At 36.3% G+C, this 10,000-nt stretch overlaps 1 protein-coding gene across 2 annotated transcripts in view; it reads left to right on the plus strand.

Moving 5' to 3' along the window:
• The first annotated feature begins 9,640 nt into the window (after positions 1-9,640).
• The window catches only part of LOC115220439 (protein SON), a 60,677-nt gene continuing 60,317 nt past the window's right edge, over positions 9,641-10,000 (plus strand). For both annotated transcript variants that reach the window (XM_029790567.2, XM_029790568.2), the window contains exon 1: positions 9,641-9,784. The gene's annotated coding sequence lies outside the window, so the exon portion shown is untranslated. The remainder of the gene's footprint in view (positions 9,785-10,000) is intronic.

The following is a 10,000-nucleotide window of genomic DNA, read 5'->3' on the forward strand; positions in this document are numbered from 1 at the left end:
ACGGTAATTTGCGGATTAAGGAAACAATCCTTATCAGACTATGTAAACCAACTATCAATAATCGACAAGAATTATATGAAAAACGTTAGCTAAGCAAGCCACTACCATCGGACTTGGTGCAACGCAAAATACTTTATTTTCTCTGCGTTTCGTATACAAATCGTACTAATGCAGACACGAAGCTCTGGCAAACTAAGGTCTCATTTCTATTCTCTTCACCAAAGACTAGATCTTTTGGGGGCCGAAACATGATGAATATTAAATGTTTTAAAACAAAAGTTTTATTGTGATTTGCATCTCTATTTAATCCATTCTTAATTTCATTGCTGAAGTCTTTATTCTATGTTCCACCACTTCAACTAGACAACAACAGTTGTATACACATACACAGTCACAAATACAAATACACATACACACATATATCCCCCGCACGCGCACACACACACACACACACACACACATACACATATACGGAGTTTTAGATTTATACCCATAATTCTTTTTACCTATATTACTCTTACTTGTTTCAGTCATTTGACTGCTGCCATGCTGGAGCACCGCCTTTAGTCGAGCAAATCGACCCCAGGACTTATTCTTTGTAAGCCCAGTACTTATTCTATCAGTCTCTTTTGCTGAACCGCTAAGTTACGGGGACGTAAACACACCAGCATCGGTTGTCAAGCAATGCTAGGGGTACAAACACAGACACACAAACACACATACGCACACACGTATATACATACATACGACAGGCTTCTTTCAGTCTCCGTCTACCAAATCCACTCACAAGGCATTGGTCGGCCCGAGGCTATAGCAGAAGACACTTGCCCAAGATGTCACGCAGTGGGACTGAACCCGGAACCATGTGGTTGATTAGCAAGCTACTTACCACACAGCCACTCCTGTGCCTATATTCTAATAGCTTCTTTCCTTGAAATGCTGCTCTCTGGAACTCATTGCCATCGTCTTGTTTTTCTCTTTGCTTCTCAACTGTTGGGTTTTTTTGTTCGTTTGTTTTTCGTTTTTGTTTTTGTCTTTCAACTCTTGGCTGCTATTTTACTCGGGGAGGGGGCACCCCATAGCCATTCAATGTTTACAAAAAATCCCCATATATTTTTATAATGAAATATTATTAGCAGTAGTATATAAAAAAATTTGTTAAAATATTTTGCGTATTGTAGGAATTTAAGCAATTTGCTGCTGATAAACTTTAGCAACAAAATCTCTTATGGACCCCAATTGAGACCCCACTGTTCTAGGCTGTAATATTCAATCTTTTAAACTTTCTCTTAATCAACATCTTTTGAATTTGTAGGCCCTTCTTTTTCTTCTTTTTAGTCCCTTACGCTGCAGTGACCTCAAACCTTTCCTGAGACAAAATCTATGAAAAAAAGAAGAAAAAATTATCAACACCCTTGATTATGTAATTAAACTGTCTCAACATCCATTTAAGACGGTGGGTTTCACAAAACCAAAAAGGATCTGGTTAATTGAATAATAATTACAAGGATAAGCCATTCATGTTGCTGCGAAAATATGTTAATTATTCCAGAAGTGTTTTTGCATGTAATGAATGAATAAGTGCATATATGCACGGGTGGGTATGAGAAATGTGTTCGGGTGGATATGCGTTAAAGAAAATACAGGCATTAACATGTGGGATTATATTCATATATATGTATTTATATATATATATATATTATATGTATTTATATATATATATATATATATATATATATATATATATGTATTTATATATATATATATATATGTATTTATATATATATATATATATATATATTATATATATACACACACACATATTATATATTGTGTGTGTGCATATTGTATATGCATAACTTTCTATGCATGCATGTGTGCGTGTATGTTTGTATATATAATATTGTGTGTGTGTGTGTGTTTATATGTACATATGCGTGCACGTAAGCATACACATATTTGCATACATACATGCACATAACACACACATACATACATACATACATACATACATACATACATACATACATACATACATACATACATACGTATATACATACATACATACATACGTACATACATACATACATACATACATACATACATACATACATACATACATACATACATACATACATACATACATACATACATACATACGTACGTACATACATACATACATACATACATACATACATACATACATACATACATACATACATACGTACATGCATACATGCATACATACATACATACATACATACATACATACATACATACATACATACATACATACACACATACACACGAAGTTATATACATTTCACAGAGAGGTTATGGCTTCTGGTGGGGTCAACGAACGATGCTTTACATCTCCAGCGTTTTTGACGATCACCACCAAGCTCCACCACCAATCTTCACCACCAGCCCTGAGGCAGTCTTCCTTCCCTTTCTTTGTCTCTCTATTGTGTGTGTGTGTGTGTGTGTATGATTGTGTACATGTATGTATGTACATGCGCAAATGTATACGTGTATGTGTGTACTTATGTGAATGTATACGTGTATCTATAGTTCAGTGTGTGTGGGGTGGGGTAAACATAAATTTTCAGACTGCAGATGTTAAAATTATTATTAGTTTCATTGAAATAAATATCTTTCAATCAATTTTACATCACGAGATTATTTTTTAATTATCAATTTTAATGAAAATTTGTTAATTGCTTGTTATTGAGTTAAACAAATACGCCATTTTGTTCCGTTAGTTGTTTTCCCGTTTCGAAACACCCACCAGTTGCAGGGGTATCAAAGGCAGAGTGCGTCCGCCCCAGACGATTTCGGATGGGAAGCACCTTTGAGTCTGCTGTATATGTTTGAAGATCCTGGGGCGGGGACAAACTCAAGGGCTACCACGGGCCGCACACACACACTCTAGCTATGCCAATGTCACCCTCTCTCTTTCTCTATCTGTCTGTATGTCTCTCTCTCCCTTCTCTCTCTCTCTCTCTCTCTCTCTCTCTTCTCTCTCACGCACACACCATCCATCTGCCTTGTTTTCCATCTCTGTCCATCTATCTGTCCGTCTTGCTCTCCCTTTCTCTCTTTCTCCATCCATCTGTTTTGCTCTCCCGCTCTTTGTACATCTGTTTCTCTCTCCCCTCTCTCCCTCTTTTACAACCAGCTCCCCTTTACCATTCTGGTTTATAGCTTCCTCCACCAACTGATGCAAGATCATTCTTATTCCATTAATCTATTAAATTGTTTCGTTTTGGGTTTTTTTTTTCACTTAATGATTCTAGAGGAAGGAGTCGGGTCCATGCTCCTTGGGAATTTTTGCAGTCCTTTCTCCAAAACCGGTGGGTTCTGGGATGCCATCAATGTTCTCGTTAAGTTGCTGCAAGTCAACATCCAGAAAAGACATGAAAAGAGGTAGGATGTTTCAAGGGGGTGGATAACATTCTAGAGAGCAAGGACTGAATACTAGGTGGTTGTGCAGATCCATGAAGGAGTGTTGGTCACAACATGGGTCGTGAGAGAAGCAGGAGTGGGAGGTGTCTGAGTGAATGTGGTATGGAACTGGCGAAGTCTGAGGAACAGAGGCCAACATAGTTGCAGTAGAAAAGCCAGACAGAGAAGACTGCATGCGTGTGGACCAGGGCCAATATGTGACGGTGATGTACCAATATGTCATGTGGCATATCTATCTATCTATCTATCTATCTATCTATCTATCTATCCATTCATCCATCTATCAATCCATCCATTCATCTATCCATCCATCTATCTTTGTTTCTCTCGTTCTTTGCGTACCCAACGTTATTTTCGTATTTCATGTTGTTTACGTTTTGTGACGTCCTGTACGCATATATGCATACCTATATACATACATATGTATGTATGTATATGTGTGTGCGTGTATGTATATATATATATATATATATATATAGTATTTGATTGAACACCACGCATCCATTTCCAAGTAAGTTTTATCTTAATATATTTGATGCGACTCACTCACTCCTTCCACTGTTCTCTCTCTCTCTTCATTTCGTTTTCTCTGTCATCCTTTCTCTAATTCTTTTTACTTCCCTTCACCGTTTTCTCTCTCTCTCTCTTCCTCTTTTATTCGCTCTCGTTTCTCACACATGACCATCGTCCATCTTTCTTCTCCTCACGTGATCATTATTCTTTTCCGTCAGACTGTAGTGCAGTCCAGACGCATTCCTATCTGTCTCCTCTCCTACCTTTTCTCTTATCAAAGAATCTCCTTCAAGCATTCGCCACTTTACCTCGTCTGAGCCTAACAACCTCCCTGTTTGTTTTCGTTTCATTTTGTTTGTTGTATGTCCTGTTTTTGTTCCCAACTTTGGCCCTCCTCAAATCCCAAATTTTATTTCGGTTCGCGGGAGCAACTGCTTTCAAAGTTTTATCTTGACGTTCAATGTTCGAAATAAGGAGTAGAAGGACAGCCGACAACTGATGAAGGGTCGCTTTTTTCTTGTTACTTGTCTTCTTTTCCTTTTCTTTCTCTCGTTCTTTGCGTACCAAGCGTTATTTCCGTATTTCATGTTGTTTACGTTTTGTGACGTCCTATACCCATATATGCATACCTATATATATATACATATGTATATATGTACATGTGTGTATGTATATGCATATATATATATATATATATATATATATATATATATATATATATAGATATATATATATATATATATATATATATATATATATATATATATATGCATATACATACACACATGTACATAATGTATATAGGTATGCATATATAGGTATAGGACGTCACAAAACGTAAACAACATGAAATACGGATATATATATCATCTATCTATCTATCTGTCCATCTTCCTGCCTGTTGGTCAGTTAGTCTTTCTGCTTGCCTGCCTGCCTCTCTCTTTCTCTCTGTCTGTCTATCTTACTGTCTCTCTCTCTCTCTCTCTCTCTCTCTCTCTCTCTCTCTCTCTCTCTCTCTCTCTCTCTCTCTCTCTCTCTGATTTTTCCCTCAGAAATATTTCCAATCTGTCCTGTCATGTTTGTTGACGACAGGACACACAACATTCTACTTTCACATGGCTGTACAATTAACACATCTACTTGGCAACTTAGTGGTTTGGGGTTCAAGCCCATTGCATAGCACCTTCAGTAGATGTTTTGTTCGTTTTTTGTTGGTTTTTTTTTTTGCCTTACACCTCAGATCAATGAAAGACTTAAAGACTTATGAGAGAAATTTGGAAGACTTAAACAGATCTAGACTTATTGACTTAATCATTCCCTTACCCCATCCACTTTAACACCACCACCTGGTCCTTGAGTACCTCTACAGTTAGACTTAATCTATCAACACATGGCACACCTGGACATACCTCTATAGATAGACACATTACACACCTGTGCATATTGCACATTTCCACACATTACATGCCTCACCACATTGCACACAATCTAACCTATATAATCTCCCATTTATGAGATTAAATTTAATCTTTGTAAACTTCACATTTCATGCAAGATAGCTTAGCCATAACTAGCAAGCAACTAGAAATGGGACCATAGAGTTTCCATAGTCATGTTATGTTTCATAGTGTTTCCATAGAATGCTCTGTATTATGAAGACCATAGTGTGTTCCGCACTCATAGAGGCCATAGTTTGTATTATGACACCATTGTGTTTCCATATTATGTTCTGTATTATGGAATTTGCAGTATTCCATATTACGACACTATAGAGTTCTCATAATATTTCCATACTATGGAGACCCATAGAATAAAGGATAAAGTTTATCTACCCTGTAATAAATTGTAAGTAGGGACCAGTGTAAGAAGTTTATTTACCAACCATATGATTCCAGGTCCAGTCCCAATGCAAGTAGATTTGATAGGTGGAAACTGTAAGAAACCTGTTGCATATATATATATATATTTAAATACTGTTAAATACTGTTGGATTTTTCTCATAAGGTATTGGAATCTTACATATATACCATTCTGCCTAAAAAATGGATCTACAAATTCAATGTGTGTGTGTGTGTATGTGTTTGTCCCCCCAACCATCGGCAAAAGAGACAGATAGAATAAGTTCTAGATTTTCAAAGAATAAGTCCTGGGATCGATGTGTTCAACTAAAGGCAGTGCTTCAGCATGGCCACAGTCAAATGACTGAAACAAATAAAAGAATATATATACACATATACTCACCATGTTGGACCACTGAACTCAATATGTTTTTCCATTCTCTCTCTATTTATTTCCTTGTGTTCCTTTCTGTTGAAGAGCGTAGGCTCGAAACATAAAAGACTTTCTCACTTTCCCGAGCGTCAAACTAATACACACCTGCTTGTCGTTCATACACCTGTCTTAATCTTTGTTTTTCTATAAATCTGAACTATGTATATATATATATATATATACACACATACACATGTGTGTGTATATCTTTGTTCTCCAACACTGCTTGACAACCAGCCTTGGTGAGTTTACTTCCCTGTAACTTAGCAGTTTGGCAAAAGAGACCAATAGAATAAGTACTAGGCTTGAAAAAAAATGTCTTGGAGTCACTTCATTCAACTAAAAATTCATCAAGGTGGTGCCCCAGCATGGCCACGGTCTAATGAATGAAACAAGTAAAAATTTTTTTTAAATAGATCGAAATTTTCTATTTCTGATTGTCAGCGACAGTAAAACACTTGCCATATGGAAGTCCATACAACCATGGTTGCAGAGTGGCACAGTCCACCTAGTCACAAATACATACCATGTGAATATTAAGTTTACCTTGTTATGTAGGTACCATTAATAGATAAAGCTTAGCTTAAAACTATTAATATGCAGAGATATAGTCTACTTAACTGTATATAGGTACCACACTCAGACACAATCCACCTAGTATATATATGTACCATAGTTGCATATAGGTACCACACTGTATATACAATTAGCTGTATTTACAGCATAGTCCACTTAGCTGTATATAGGTACCATACAGTAGGTACTATGCAGAGGGTACTGGCCACCTTGCTGTATACAAGTACCACACAGATACAGTATATAGGCATTATAACTGTATATAGATACATAGGCTTAGAACAGCGGGTGCAGGGCAAGTGCACCCGCTAAACGTTTTAGTGGGAGTGGCCAATGAAAATGCTTTGAACATCCTGGGCTAGATCTGGGTTTGCACTCCCTAAACAAATTTTGTTCCCACATTTATGTAAAGGTGCCATGAGTAGGTACAGTTCGCCCTCAATATAGCAAATACTCCTCTAATTAAACTGGCCCTCTAATTAAGGACCAGAAAATGCTACAGCTCCCGACACTTATTAGCCTTATACAAGCACATATAAGGCCCACAACAGAGTACTTCCCCCAAATATGGAACAATGGTGCTACTACTACACATACAGACATCCTGAACCACAGCCAAGAAATAAGCTTCCCAACCAACTGGTATGAAGCCATTCCCCAATACCCTCCTGGTGTAGGGACTTGAATTCAGCACTGTTATATACCAAAACACTTGTTAATTACAAGATGCTCCCACTCCTTACAGCAATAAGCCAGCTGTAGGATGGAGTCATAAGATAAATATCTATAGCAGTCTTGACTTCTTCAACCTCCTCCTCTTCATCATCAACTTCTTCTTCATCATCATCATCAGCTAAATACATTTCTCTGCATATTCACTGTACACTACCAGGTTAGCAGGAGTACAAAGTTTTGGTATTAAGGGTTCACAGGAACAGAACAGGTATTGTAAAGTTTGAAGCTGTGTTACAATCATACACGGTGACATCAGATGAGAGGTAAAGCCATTTCCTGAGTGCCACCTTGGCTCTGAGATACGTTGGGTTAGCAAGAGTTATGCATCTTCAATATGATTTGACTTATAACAGTTGTATTCATTAATTAACATCTTTTACACACACACACACACCTACTCGTGTGTGCATACACATATTTATCCTCGTTTTAATGTCTGCTTTCCATGCTTGCATGGGTCAGAATTTACTGAGGCAGATTTTCTACAGCTGGATGTCCTTCCTGTTGCCAACCCTTACCTGTTTCCAGACAAGGTAATATTTCCCCATGGTGAGACATGTTCTCGTAGATCATTAGAAATGAATGACACCGCTTGTATGACAGTGACACTCATTTACGACTAAGTCAAGTAGACCAGACATACACACACATACATACACGCATACACACACACATGCACGCATATACATACATACATGCAGCAGGCTTCTTTCTGTTTCCCCAACCAAACCCACTTTGGTCGGCCCAGCGTTTAAGTAAGAGACGCCCAATGTGCCATGCGTTAGTACTGAATCCAGAACCATGTGGCGGCTATCCATCCATACATACACACATATACTTTGTGTGTGTGTGTGTGTGTGTGTGTGACTGTCACTTCAATATCGTCGTTTGAAAATTTTTCTAAAAATAGAATGGTAATTAATTTTTTTTTTCTTTAAATTCTGTTCCATGAAGTTGAAAATAACATAAAAATTGACATTTAAAAAAAAAATAATAATTAAGGCACCTTTAACAAGCTAATTAATGAGGTCATTATTGATGATGGTCTCGAATTTCAGTCGTCGTAGCTGTAGCAAGGTACCATTTCACATAAAAGCCATCACACCTCAACTATTTAATGAGCCTCAGCAGATGTCGAACCACCTTTCAGAGCGGACCACCTTGAGTGTTCACTCCAATTTTATTCATCACAAATATAAAACTTTACAATTTGTCGGCCTGCTTTTTCTAAGTGAGAAAAGTGCAGCTGCCCTCTAAGCGGTTATTAGCTATTTTCCTTGCTTCGTATGCTAAGTCTCAAAATATAGCCAACAGAGTCACAGCTGAGGCTCTCAGCAGAGTTTAGGTATTACTTGATATTATTTCATAGAAGAGAAGATGGGAACAAAACGCCAGCAGTTGCAGAAAATTGCGTAAGTAATGGAAGAAGCGATTCTAGGCAAGTCTCTCATTGAAAAGTTGTATTTGGAAAATTTAACGAAACGAAGTACATCTGGTTAAATTGCCAGATGAAGTGAAACAATCTCTTTGTTTCACAAACAGCGTTTATTTTTATTATTAAAAAATAATAATTAAGAAATTCCTGTTTTTATTAATCAGTTTACAATATTTCTTCTTTTTTTTTTCATTTCCGTGAAACACTTGTCAAATTCTAACACCCGTTATTGTTTCTTCATTTTTCATTGAACCGGTTTATGTGATATTACAATATAAAAATTATAATAATAATGTTGAACTTATTATATATATATAAAAACAGACTTTTAATAACATTTCATATATAAATATTATCTCGGTTTGTTTACAATAAAAAAAAAATAACAACTAAGAGAGATTTACATTTCTTTGTGAATGGTACCATCACATACAGACCGACACGGATAATTATCTTACATTAATTAATACCAGACTTTAATAAAAGCTCCCTCATATTAACCAATCATTAGGTTTTTAGTTAGGAAAGCCGCATGTCTATCATTATTAGATACTTTTAGTATTTTTATTGTTATTGTTTATACATACATACATACACATATATATATATATGTATGTATAGTGATGCAGAATCCGACTTAGCCATTCCGTAGTTTAGATAAACTGTCTGTAGAACGGAATTCGTAATATGGCGGCTACTTATTACAGATCGCTTTTAACGTCTCCTAGTAAATCTATCCTAACCTTTATGATAAAAAGTATAAAACTGAACTAAATCCCTCTCTCAAAGGTAACTTCATATTTATTTCACTCGTAGAAATATAAATGTTGTCTATTTTCTATTTAATCATCAGCCGTTTTCAGTTGCTATGTTGATGTGTTTGAAAAAAAAAAAAAAAAAACTGTCTCTAAATTGAAAAGCTTTTGTATAAAAACCATTAAATATGTCATAAAGAAAGCCGAATATTTACAATTTATATACATTTATGATAATATTATACACACA

This window comes from Octopus sinensis, linkage group LG16 (genome assembly GCF_006345805.1).
Source record: "Octopus sinensis linkage group LG16, ASM634580v1, whole genome shotgun sequence".
Classification (NCBI taxonomy): Eukaryota; Metazoa; Mollusca; class Cephalopoda; order Octopoda; family Octopodidae; genus Octopus; species Octopus sinensis.